Source organism: Aulonocara sp. 'chitande type north' Nkhata Bay, linkage group LG3 (genome assembly GCF_057382095.1).
Source record: "Aulonocara sp. 'chitande type north' Nkhata Bay isolate Kocher_YH1m ecotype deep benthic linkage group LG3, A_spYH_male_GT1.1, whole genome shotgun sequence".
Lineage (NCBI taxonomy): Eukaryota > Metazoa > Chordata > Actinopteri > Cichliformes > Cichlidae > Aulonocara > Aulonocara sp. 'chitande type north' Nkhata Bay.
This window is the reverse complement of record NC_141346.1, coordinates 71,818,188-71,831,861: the sequence shown is the minus strand read 5'-3', so window position 1 is coordinate 71,831,861 and position 13,674 is coordinate 71,818,188. Positions and strand designations below refer to the sequence as shown.

Below are 13,674 nucleotides of genomic sequence, written 5' to 3'. Positions count from 1 at the left end.
AATCAGAAGACACAATTCTACCTCATCATTACGCACATGTCGACGCAGAGAGTTCGCTCGGAGCTGCAGGTGGGAAGAGTCAGCAGAGTTTTACTCACCGTGTGGATTTTCATTCCTCTAATGCTGTTAGCGGTGTGCGTCCATGAGACTGTAAGTTTCTGTGTTTTATCGTGTTTGTTCTTTGCTGCGGCCATTATCCTCCCTTGTTTAATCCTTGGCGCACACTTTGTTTACCGATTGTTACTGCCGTTTACTGCGAAGCAGCCTCTGCCGTGCGGTCATTAAGGGACCGTCACTAATTTCTCATGTTAGCTCTAATGTAAAGTGCCTAGTTAGGATTTATGTAAATAGTAAAATTAGCATTTGTTGACACTCCCTTATTTTGGTTGAATGTTCCACTATCCAGTATTGTTTGTATTGTTGTATTACACATTTAATTCACTCTGTTCACCTAATTATGGAAGACTTTTATGTTCTTTCCAACAGAAACCACACCATCACTCACCACACGGCATATAGCATTTTACAGTCTGTTAAATCCCCTTACTCACATTATGGATGTGTGCTTCGGATTCTTGCTAAATAAATGAGTGAACGACAGATACCTGAGTGGCAGTGGATTTTGTGGATATGCCATCTGTTCTTATCGGACAACCCTGTTGAGATTGTGGATTCTTAGAGTCAGCACCTTATCATCTACATCAGTCATAGTCAGGAGGTCAAGTCCATCCCACTTACAGTGACCTCCTCCATTACATGGTCCTTCGAGCCGGAGTTACAGTTTCACAGGCAAGATGGTTTTCTCATCCACTCCTCGTCCTCGTCGCGATGGTCATCGGCCTCGTTACCTCGATGACTTCTTGGTGCAGTTGCCAAGGAGATCACTACCACAGGTGCATGTGTCGCACAACCAGTCCCCTGATGACCATGGGGCACATCCCAACACCTCAGCCACTCCAGCTGACCAGACTTCTCAGCATGGCACCTCAGACGTGGTATTATCAGCACTGAGAGAAATGCAGGAAGATAATAATCAGCTCAGACGAGAGGTTCAGACTCTGCTTGGTGCCCTCTCTCTCCGGTCCTCAGCCCTCCAGACGTCACCAGCTCCCCAACCTTCTGCATTAAGCCCCAGTACCCAGGACCAGAGGCAGTCCTTGTGGACTGATTCCATGCCTCAGTCTCCTCATCCTGACCATGCCTCCAGACACTACCCACACACGGTACGTTCCTTTCACATACCAGAGGATGACATACAGGATTTACCTTGGCCAGAGGCATCACTTCCACTTGATCCTCAGAGTGCTGAGCCATTCCCTGTTCCACCACCTCCGGTATCAGAAATTCCTGCTAGTGCAGCAGCCTCAGGTCCTTTCAGATGTACGTCACCTTATCAGTACAGTCAACTTCCTGTGACTGAACAGGTCGGGAAAATTAACGTGAAGGACGAGTATGGGCCTGGAGCATGTGTGAAGAGGCAGGTCACCCCTGAATATGCAGAGCCATACACCTTTCAGCGCCAACAACCAGAAAGCTTCCGGGAGATGACTGGGGACCCGCCTCGCTGGCTGCCAACTGATTCCAAAGCCTGGAGGAAATATGGTCAGCATGAACCTCTACCAAGTACAGAGACCGTGTACCGGGGACCAACACCACACATTCCATACTTCACGTCTGATGACCCCAGCCAGTTCGCTCGTTTGCGAATGGCCCTTGACAATATCCTGCCTCACGATGCAACTGAACGTTTCAAGTACCAGATCCTAGTCGATCACCTCAAGTTGGAAGACGCCCTCCTTATTGCCGATTCCTACAGCAATAGTCGCTATCCATACAGCCAGACCATGTCATCCCTGATAGAGCTGTATGGTCAACCTCACAAACTTGCCCTGCAGCGGATCACTGACGTGTTGTCAGAGTCTCCGGTGCGAAGTGGTGACAGCCGAGCGTTCCGTCTTTTCGCCCTGAAAGTGAGGGCTCTCGTGGGAATGTTAGAACAGCTTGGGAAAGAGGGGAGAGCAGAACTAGAGTGTGGGTCACACGTCACCAGACTGCTGTCCAAACTGCCACACAGTCTTCGAGCGCAGTTTAAGCGGTTCATCAATCCTCTTCAGACACCCATCCCAACCTTAGCAGATTTGGCAGAGTGGCTTGAATATGAAGTCCGCATCCAAGATGATGATGTGTATTTCCATCATCATCAGCAACCTCGAGAGCCACGTGTGGATCGTGGGAAGGGTGCCAGACCCAAGCAGAGATCTGCAGCGGCAACCACAACCGTCTTATTGGGCTACGACCCTCCTGCTAAAGGCCCAGAGCCTCCAAAACAGGCATCACGTCCAGTTTCCAAATTGGGGAAGCCAAAGAAATTCTGCCCCTTCTGTAATAATCTTCAGCACTATTTCAATTAGTGCACAGATTTCAAGAAGCTCAATATAGAGCAGAAGTTGTCTTGGATTCAGACAGGCAAGCGGTGCTGGAGATGTGGAAGGGACCATCCAGAGGCGCAATGCTACCTGTAAGCTAGATGCCAGCAATGCAATCAGGTGCATTTGGAGACACTCCATGAGATTAATGCATCGCGATCCACTAGTTCTGACAGACCGGCGGAGGAAGCTGTCCAACCCGTCACGTACTACGTTGATCCAACATGGGGGACCAGCTGTGTGCTACTGAAAATGGTCAGGGTGTGCCTCTATAATGGCAAAATGAAGCTAGAGACATATGCCATCCTAGATGATGGGTCAGAGCGCACAATCCTTCTTCACAGTGCTGCCCAAGAGCTGGGCCTTCAGGGAAAGAGGGAGGAGTTGGCGCTCCGAACCATCCGACAAGATATTAGAACGGTGGAAGGACATTCCGTTTCCTTCTCTATAGCCTCCGCCACTGACCCTCGGAGACGGTTCCGGATCCAAAGAGCATTCACTGCCACTGAGCTTGGGCTTGCCAAACACTCACATCCAGCTGATGCACTGCAAAGGTCCTACCGCCACCTGCGAAGTCTTCCACTTCATTCGTTCCACCAAGCTCAACCATTATTGCTGATTGGCTCTGACTACCCACATCTCCTGACTCCAATAGAGCCTGTCCATCTGGGTCCACGGGGAGGACCAGCTGCACTCAAGACACGGCTGGGTTGGACTCTGCAGGGTCCAGCCAAGGTTCTTCTACATCAAGCCTCCACTCCTCAGTGTCTACTCACAAGCACCCTGACTCCCAGTGCTGAACTTCTCAGTAATGTAGCCAAGCTCTGGCAGATGGATGTTCTCCCATACCAGAATGAGAAGGTGGCCACACGTTCAAAACAGGATACCATGGCTGTCAAGATGCTAGAGGAGAAGACCATTAGAGTGGAGGTGGATGGTATCAACCGGTATGCCACCCCGTTGCTGTGGAAAGAGGAACCAGTCCCGCTTCATTCCACTAAGGACTCTGTCTTGGGTCACCTGCGAGCTACGGAGAAGCGCCTCCTGAAGACGCCTGTACAAGCAGCCACCTATAACCAGGAAATTCAGAAGCTGGTGGATGCAAGCTATGTGAGTAAACTGACCATCGCAGACATGGAGATGGATGGTAGCACCTGGTACATACCACACCACATGGTTCAGCATAATGGCAAGGATCGCGTTGTCTTCAATTGTTCTTTCATGCACAAGGGTAACAGCCTGAATCAGCATCTCCTGCCTGGTCCTACCCTGGGCTCGACGCTCCTGGGTGTGTTACTTCGCTTCCGGGAGTATCCCATTGCAGTGAGCAGTGACATCAAGGGGATGTTTCATCAGGTCCGCCTCTTGACTCAGGACAAGCCCTTCCTCCGGTTCCTCTGGAGAGATATGGATCGCACGAGGCAACCAGAGGTTTACGAATGGCAAGTGTTGCCTTTCGGGACGACATGTAGTCCCTGCTGTGCCACCTATGCTCTGCAGCGGCACGTTCTGGATCACAGCAGCCCCAGCGAGGATACCCGTCACACAGTGGAGAAATGTTTCTATGTTGACAATCTCCTCCAGAGCTTCGCATCATTTCCTGAAGCCCAGCAACTGGTTAACAAAATCCAGCAGTTGCTGCTCACCGGTGGCTTCGAATTACGACAGTGGGCTTCCAACTACCCAGAACTCATCAGTCATATGCCACCTGGATCAGTCTCACAGAGCAGTGAACTGTGGTTTTCCCCCGATGGGACTGATGTACCAGAGCGGACTCTGGGCCTGCAATGGCACTGTCAGTCTGACGAGCTCAGATATCAGATTCGGCACACTGAGCAGTTGGTGGAGCCCACAATGCGTAACATCTATCGGGTTCTGGCCAAGCAGTATGATCCGCTTGGCCTTCTCATTCCTTACACCACTCGGGCCAAAATCCTGGTGCAGCATCTCTGGAGGAAAAGGAGAGACTGGGATGATCCAAATCTGCCAATCGACCTGCTGCAGCTGTGGCATGCATGGGAAAGTGAATTGATTCAGCTCCCTGATGTCTCCCTGCCACGTTGTTACGTGCAGCCAGAGACAGACCCATCCCTTTGCAAGCAGAGCATCCACATCTTCTCCGATGCATCTGAGAAGGCACATGGAGCTGTAGCCTACCTTCGGACAGAAGATCATATGGGGGGAATCCAGGTAGCCTTCCTAGCTGCCCGATCTCGAGTTGCTCCCGTCCGTCAACAGTCCATTCCGAGGTTGGAGCTCTGTGCTGCTCATGTGGGAGCCCAGCTTGCTGCCGTCCTCAAGAGGGAACTCACCCTTCATATCTCAAGCATTGTCTATTGGACCGACTCCACTACAGTCCTGAACTGGCTCCAGTCCCAATCCTGCCGCTACAAGATCTTTGTGGGCTCTAGAGTTGCAGATATTCAAGAGCTAACTGAAGGGAGCCTGTGGAGATATGTCAGATCAGGCGACAATCCTGCCGACGACATCACTCGAGGATTACGGCTCTCACAGCTCACCTCTCATCATCGGTGGCGCCGGGGCCCACCTTTTCTCTGGCAGGCGGCATCATACTGCCCGGAGCTCCCGAACCACGTTTCCCTTGATGATTCATCAGAGCTGCGGAAGGAGAGCTTCTGTGGGAACATCACCAGAATACCTGATCCACATCTACCTGATGTTGGTTCTTTCAGTGGCTACCAGACCTTGCTGGAAGCTTACGTTCGAGCTGTCCATGGGACAGCTGCTGACTCGATACCCACGGCAGAGGATTACAGGCAAGCGGAGTTAGCACTACTCCGGTAGGTACAGGAAGACAGTTTCCCTGAAGATTTTGTTCGGCTGTCATCTCACAAACCGGTAGCTGCCAGCAGTCGCCTACTTGCCTTAGCTCCTGAGTATGACCCAGAGGCTCAACTGATTCGGGTAGGGGGGCGGCTTCGCAGATGTGAAACCCTCAGTCAAGACATCTTGCATCCTGTCGTTCTTGACCCTCAGCATCCTATCACAAAGCTCATCGTCCAGGATTGCGATCGCCAGCTTGCTCACCCGGGCTCCGAGAGGGTCTTTGCTGAGCTCCGGCGCAGATTCTGGATACTTCGAGGACGAGAGGCCGTCCGGAAGCACCAGTACAACTGTCCTGAATGCAGGAGGTGGCGCAGCCAGCCGGTCATTCCCAAGATGGCTGTCCTTCCATTATCCAGTTTAAGACTTCATCGCCCAGCCTTCTATTCAACTGGGGTGGATTGCTTTGGCCCATACCTTGTCAAGATGGGGCGGCGTACAGAGAAACGGTGGGGGATCATCTTCAAATGCCTAACGACCCACGCAGTCTACCTTGATCTGCTTGCCAGCATGGACACTGACTCATTCCTGATGGGACTGCGTCGTTTCATCTCGAGACGTGGGAAGCCCTTCGAACTGCTGTCGGATCAAGGTACCAACTTCAGAGGTGGTAGCTCTGAACTCCAGGAGGCTTTCAACGCACTCGGCCCAGCTCTGAAGTCACAGTTGGCCAGCCAGCAGATTCATTTTCGTTTCAACCCTCCACAGGCTCCACATTTTGGTGGTTCCTGGGAACGGGAGATTCGTTCCATCAAGTCTGCGCTGCATACCATTCTCGGCTCGCAGCATGTCACCGAGGAAGTCTTTAGGACGATACTCAGCGAGGTAGAGAGCATCATCAACTCTAAGCCGCTAGGTTATGTCTCCTCAGACGTAGCAGACGTTGATCCAATCACTCCCAACATGTTGTTGATGGGGCGGCCTGATTCCGGTATGCCACAGGTCGTCTACCCAGAAGCCGAACTCCTGAGCCGTCGTAGGTGGAGACAATGTCAAGCCTTGGCGGATCAATTCTGGATCCACTACATCCGGAATTATCTACCTTCACTCCAGATGCGGCACAAATGGCAGCAGGAAAGAGATGAGTTGACTGTTGGCACTATCGTTCTCATTGTGGACCAGCAGCTCCCTCGTGCCCTATGGCCAGTTGGTAAGGTCAGCCAAGTAATCCCTGGAGCAGATGGCAGGGTTCGAACCGTTCAGATACAGGTTGGAGACAAGACATATACACGATCAGTGGGACGACTTATCAGACTTCCAGCTCTTCCACCGGAGTCTACTGCCTGACCTTCCTAAGTGAAGTGCACCTTTGCTCCGCAAAGTTGGGGGCGGCTGTACAAAAGGCCAGCCAGTTCGCAGAACTCACGAACGGAGCCGCATCTGCGGAGTAAGATATCAGCATACGGCTGCCGTTTAGCCAATGAGCGGTGAGGCAACCCATTCTCTTCACCAATCAGAAGACACAATTCTACCTCATCATTACGCACATGTCGACGCAGAGAGTTCGGTCGGAGCTGCAGGTGGGAAGAGTCAGCAGAGTTTTACTCACCGTGTGGATTTTCATTCCTCTAATGCTGTTAGCGGTGTGCGTCCATGAGACTGTAAGTTTCTGTGTTTTATCGTGTTTGTTCTTTGCTGCGGCCATTATCCTCCCTTGTTTAATCCTTGGCGCACACTTTGTTTACCGATTGTTACTGCCGTTTACTGCGAAGCAGCCTCTGCCGTGCGGTCATTAAGGGACTGTCACTAATTTCTCATGTTAGCTCTAATGTAAAGTGCCTAGTTAGGATTTATGTAAATAGTAAAATTAGCATTTGTTGACACTCCCTTATTTTGGTTGAATGTTCCACTATCCAGTATTGTTTGTATTGTTGTATTACACATTTAATTCACTCTGTTCACCTAATTATGGAAGACTTTTATGTTCTTTCCAACAGAAACCACACCATCACTCACCACACGGCATATAGCATTTTACAGTCTGTTAAATCCCCTCACTCACATTATGGATGTGTGCTTCGGATTCTTGCTAAATAAATGAGTGAACGACAGATACCTGAGTGGCAGTGGATTTTGTGGATATGCCATCTGTTCTTATCGGACAACCCTGTTGAGATTGTGGATTCTTAGAGTCAGCACCTTATCATCTACATCAGTCATAGTCAGGAGGTCAAGTCCATCCCACTTACAGTGACCTCCTCCATTACACTGTAGTTGTCTGCTTTTTGGTTTTCCATGATGGTAAATGGCCTGCATTTGTATAGCGCTTTTCTAGTCCATAGGACCCCAAAGCGCTTTACACTACATTCAGTCATTCACCCATTCACACACACATTCACACACTGGCGATAGCAAGCTACATTGTAGCCACAGCTGCCCTGGGGCGCACTGACAGAGGCGAGGCTGCCGGACACAGGCGCCACCGGGCCCTCTGACCACCACCAGTAGGCAAACACGGGGTTAGTATCTTGCCCAAGGATATTTGGCATGCAGCCAGGGTGCAGCCTGGGATCGAACCACCGACCTTCTGATTAGTGGCTGACCTGCTCTGCCACCTGAGCTACAGCCACCCCTGATATCAAAGGACCATTTTCATTTAGGCTTACACAATAACCTGTCATACTGCGTCTATCAGAAACATCGGATGCCCAATCTGCATCACTGTATGCTTGTAGACCCAGTTTTCCACTTGAACATTTCCTAAAACACAGTTCTCTCCCTCGACTACCTTTTAAATACCTCAAAACATGTTTCACTGCTGTCCAATCATCAACAGTTGGCGCATTGAAATGTTGTGACAGTTTGCTGACAACATAGCTTAAATCAGGTCGCGTACAATGGCTCAGATAGATAAGACATCCTACCGCTTCACGATATCTCCTCACATCTGGTAATGTCTCGAATTTATCAGAATGAGTCCATTTCTGTTCACAGGGTGTTATCCGTGGCTTACAGTTTTGCATGTTAAATCTCTTTAAAATGTTCTCAATATATACTTTCTGTGACATTGTGACACATTCTTTTTCTTGAAGAAAATCTATTCCTAGAAAATGGTTAAGCTTCCCCAGATCTTTCATTTGGAATTTAGAAGAGAGCATTTCTTTCATGCCTGAAAGCACATTTTCATTGTTAGCTGCAATGAGTAAATCATCCACCCACACTATGATGATTACCTTTTCACTTTCAGTCTCTTTTGAATACACACAATGATCACCAATATTTTGTCTAAATCCACAATTGCTTAAATAGTCATGTAAGGTTTGATTCCAGTTACGACCCGATTGCTTCAGCCCATAAAGTGATTTCTTTAGTCTATACACCAGTTTATTAGTCTCACTTGATTCTATCTCAAAACCTTCTGGTTGTTGTATATATATTTCTTCATTTATTGGTGCATGTAAATAGGCGGTTTTTACATCCATCTGGTGAACCAACATATCATCCTGAACCACTTTCTGCATCAAAACTCTCACACTCGATAAATTAGCAGTCGGTGAAAAAGTCTCCTCATAATCAACTCCTTTTGTTTGACTAAAACCTTAAGCCACAAATCGAGCTTTATATCTGTCTGATCCGTCTGAGTTCTTTTTAACGGCATAAACCCATTTACCCCCCACTGCTTTCTTTCCCTCTGGTAAGGTGGTTAAAGTAAATGTGTCATTCTCCTTAAGGGATTGAATTTCTTCACTCATCGCTCTTTCCCATTCTTTTGACTTGCTTGACACAATAGCTTCGCTAAATGATGTGGGTATTTCACACAACAATCTGTAGCAATAATCAACACTGGTTTGCATCTGTTCATTTTCACACTCTATCACATCCGTGATATAGTCACTCAAATAATCAGGTCTCTTTCTGATTCTGGATGGATAACGTGTGGCTCCAGCATCTACTTTATCATCAGTTTTAACCTCAGACTCAGTTTGACTGCTTTCACTACCATCCTGAACATCCTCATCCTTCGTCTGTTTGGACCCACCATCTTTTCTGGATTCATAAACCTCATCTTCATACATCTGATCACTCTGTGTTTGTTGATCCATTGTCACGGGATTTAGTATTTTTATCAATCTGTGCTTTTCAACTTTCCCGGTTTTTGGGAAATAGATCAAATATGCTGGACTGTTTTTGTCATATCTCAAGAAAACACCTTTGTCGCATCTTGGATCCAGTTTTCCCCTATTTTGTTTATAAGCATAGCACAATGATCCGAATTTCTTCATTCTAGAAAGATCAGGTCTTTTTCCAGTTAACATCTTATACGCTGTCTGACCTGTGCATTTATTAAAACACCGGTTCCGAATCACTCCCGCGGTTTGTACTGCATATGGCCATAAAGACTTTGGCAATTCGCTCTCAACTAACATGCATCTCGCCATGTCAAAAAGTGTACGCCAGTTCCTCTCTGCTGTTCCATTTTGATGAGGCGAATATGGCGCCGAAGTTTCCTGCCTAATGCCGTGTCTACTTAACAAATCTCTGAACTGTCTACTTGTAAATTCAGTTCCATTATCAGAACGAATGCACTTGATTTTCCCATACGATGCCACCTCTGCAATAAATCTTTCAGTTGCCTGAGTTGTATCACTTTTGTGTTTCAGATTATATACAAATGTTGCACCTGAATAATCATCAACAAACGACAAAACATACTTAAACCCTTCTTTAGAGTTTGGCGTAATCGGACCAGCTAAATCCGTATGTACCAACTCTAATGCTGTCCTGGCCTTTTCATCGGGTTCTCGGTTCCTAGTTTGGATAAACTTCCCTTGTATACAGGCTTCACATTGCATATTTTTGTTGATTTTACCCTTAATGTCCATTCCATCGACGACATTTTGCAAATTTTGAACATCCTCATAATTACAGTGTCCTAGAATTTCATGCCACGTTTGCATATCAAAACATCCATTACATTTCTCCTCAAACTCTTGCACAGTATTTATAAAGAACAGTCTCTCATGTTCACATATAGGGAATTTTGTTCCATCAACATGTTTAAGAAAACTGTCCCCGTGTTTGAAAACCACAGTGGCTCCGTTACTAGTAGCTGCTTTTACTGACAAAATGTCCTGTGGAAACGATGGAATGTAGAGTGCTTGTTTCAATGTTACCTTGTGACTTCGTCCTTTACTGTCAATCATACTTATCTCAGCATCTCCTCGCCGCTTTGCAGCTCCTCTGCTCCACCTTCCGTCAGCCAACTCTACACAATGAGCCTCGGGTCGAAATGTGTCATCAAAAGTCTTAAAACTCTCGATCTTCGTAAAGATATGTGACGTCGCTCCGGTATCCACCAGTAGCTGATTGTTCAGCATCTCCCGGCCGCCGTCCGGGACCCTCTGGGGTTCGGAGCCAGTCTTGAACGCGTAGTCCTTCTCCATAACCCCTCTCGCTTCATCCCGTCTCAGCTTCCTTCTACAGGTCGCATCTTTGTGTGTACTACTCCAGCAAAAACTGCACCATACTCTGGATCGGCACGTTCTTGCAGTGTGTCCCTTTAGTCCACATTTAAAACACACAATCTCATTATTCTTTGATCTTCGGTCGTCTGCTCGCCATGAAGTAGAATCCTGGTCTAATTGCACTTTTGTCCTCATTACGTTGTCATCTGTTACAGCCGCACGCATTCTCTCGGTTTCTTCATAACTTCTGAGTTTTACTTTAAACTCTGAGAATGTGATTTTTGCTTCGCTCTGTGTAACGTGCACAATCAGGGGTTTAAATGTCTCTGGTAGTCCTTTCATTATCATTGCGATCAGAAGTCCATCAGTTAATTGCTCACCCGCATTTTTCAACGCTGTGAAAATTGCTTCTGCTCGGATAATATAGTCCGTCACACTTTCATTCCTTTCATTTGTGAGAGAAGTAAGTTCAATATACAGACTTATGATCCTCGGCTTGCCCACTCCTGCCGTGCGTCTGCTCATGATGCACAAAATCGCCTACTCACTCAATCGTGCCAAACTTTTAACACCTGCCGGTAACTTGCGGTTTCAGGAAACGCTGCCCTTCCTTTGGCAGTTCCAGGATCTCTTTCCTGCTGCTCTGGGCCCATAACCTGTTAGCAGAGCTGCTCTTTACAGCATTATGGCATAATAATTGTAAGGAAGAATAAAAGGTTGACACACATATCTCATTCCTGACGGAGGACTCTACCACAACCCTTCTCCAGTCCACTCACAGAGGCGTTGCATGGTAAGAGATGGATAGGATATGGGCGGGGCCTTTTACCGTCATTTTATTAAGACACAAAGTACAAACACCTGTGGACACATAATCCAACAGTGCGGCTCCTCGGAAATGATGCCGGCTTTTGCGAAAGCTCGAACAACAGTGCCAGCAGCCATGTTAGCCCAAGCATCTACAATCCATTGGCAAATTGTGGCGTAACTCGCCCGGCGCTGCCTTCCACTCTTGGTGAAACTGTGGTCTCCATCGGTCACCCATCGCTGGATGTGTTTGTCGCCGATGTGTTTGCTGCAGTAGGAGCGGAAGATGGCCAGCTTTTCCTTATAATCCGCTGGAAGTTGCTGCGCTACCGTAGTCCTGGTCCGGATGGAAAAATGGCACCGTTTCATAAAAAGTGAAAGTGAAACTGCTTTTAGCCGAATGGTGACCGTCGAAACGCTTCTCCCGCTCGTTCTTTGCTCGATGATCGCCTTATGTCCGCAGAAACTCAGCTGCGTATTCTTGACCTGTCGGAGCTTGTTTTCTAGCTTCCTCCACTTGCAAACCATCGATTCATTAATCTTAAATTCTCTCGCCGCTGCTCGATTTCCATGTTCCTCCGCGTAGCTGATGGCCTTCAGTTTAAACTGTGCTTCGTAAGCGTGTCTCTTTGCCATTTTCAGGGTTGTTAAAACAACGATGTCCTGCATAATGCACATACCTGTTCTTTTATACAGGTATGTGCGATTGTCCCGGTATATACGATCAACGCACACACTTCACCCTTTAACGTTCTCATGGTGTTCTCTACTACGTCCTCCTTACAACACATAGGGCGCACTGCGCTATAGGGCGCGCCGCACTTTTTGAAGAAAATCTAAGACTTTTAAGTGGTCTTATGGTCGTGAAAATACGGTAGCTCTGATTACAAGATTTCAATCTATGGTAACTCTAATTTGTATTTACTTCAGTTTGTTCATCTTGGAGCTGTGTGCAGCTGAGGACAGTCTTATTATTACCAGGTGAGGATATGTAACAGCCACAGTCTGTAGAGATGATGTCACCATGGAGTGGTGATGTCACTGGAGCTGCCAATATGTGCTCCAGCCAAAGCTACACCAGAGGGTTGTGCTGTGTAACAGGTTGGTGCAGGTGGTGTTATCTACATTTGAACATTAGGCAACAGTCTCATGAAGACACTTTCTATTGTTCACTAAAGACCAACAATAACAGAGACAAAGGGAGAGCAGCAGAACTAGTGCTAACAATTAGCACTGCTAGCCTGCCCACCAACACCAGCTAATGTTCTAAAAACGATGATCAATGATTTTGCTGTAACGGCTCCAGCTGTCTGTGTCAGGGACACGTTGGAGATGAAGTGAGTGATCCAGTGACAAAGGTTTGGAAAGCTGCAGTCAGCTGAGACTAAAGGAGTCACCTGACCGAGAGACCAAATGTTTCACTGAGAACGTCCAGATGAACAGAATCAACCTTTGGGATAATCTGTTCCACACATCCATGTTTCACTTACTGCATTATATTTCCTCATTGCTGTGCACACAGGCCTGTGGCTTATAACCAACTCCAAGTTCAGACTCAGAGGCTGCTGAAGCTGTTTTCTGGAACAGAGACGTGTTGGATATAAAAGCAACTCTTCTTTATGTGTCAGCACTGAGGAAAGGAGCAGCTTCGTTTCTAAGTGTATGAAGGACTGTAGCAGTGTGTGTGTGAGCTTCATTTCACAGACAGAACCATGTCAAAAACACAACTTCAGGTAAAAACAATACAAAATCAAAGAGTCTGATCAGAAGGATTAAACAGAGGAGTGTGGGACTGTTTTTAACAGACAGCAGGTTAAGCCAGGCTGGAGGAGTAAACTGAGCCTCGGTGTGAGCAGCAGTGTGTTTGACAGGAAGCTGAGATAAACAGTCTGGAGCCCATTTAGTGCTTCATATGAAAGTGTGAGGATTTGAAAGCAAATCTAAAATCAAGCAGGAGTCAGTGTGAGAATGATTTGTGCTTTTCCTCAGTCAGATGCTGGGAGTTTCAGTTCATCCATGTTCAGCGTGCTGTGCTTTGTGTAACAGGAGAATATGACAGTATAAATCAAGTCTTCATGTCACTGAAAGCCTCCACAGTCTGCTATGGAGGTGCATCAGTTTGGATTTACAAGAAGAACATTTCTTAAACCTGCCACAAGATGGCGCTCCAACAGAAGGGATGTCCACAGTGT

At 47.4% G+C, this 13,674-nt stretch overlaps 1 protein-coding gene across 1 annotated transcript in view; it reads left to right on the top strand.

The window, feature by feature from the left end:
• The window catches only part of LOC147336918 (protein NLRC3-like), a 1,139,417-nt gene that overhangs the window by 504,721 nt on the left and 621,022 nt on the right, over positions 1 to 13,674 (top strand). The gene's annotated exons all lie outside the window — the stretch shown is intronic.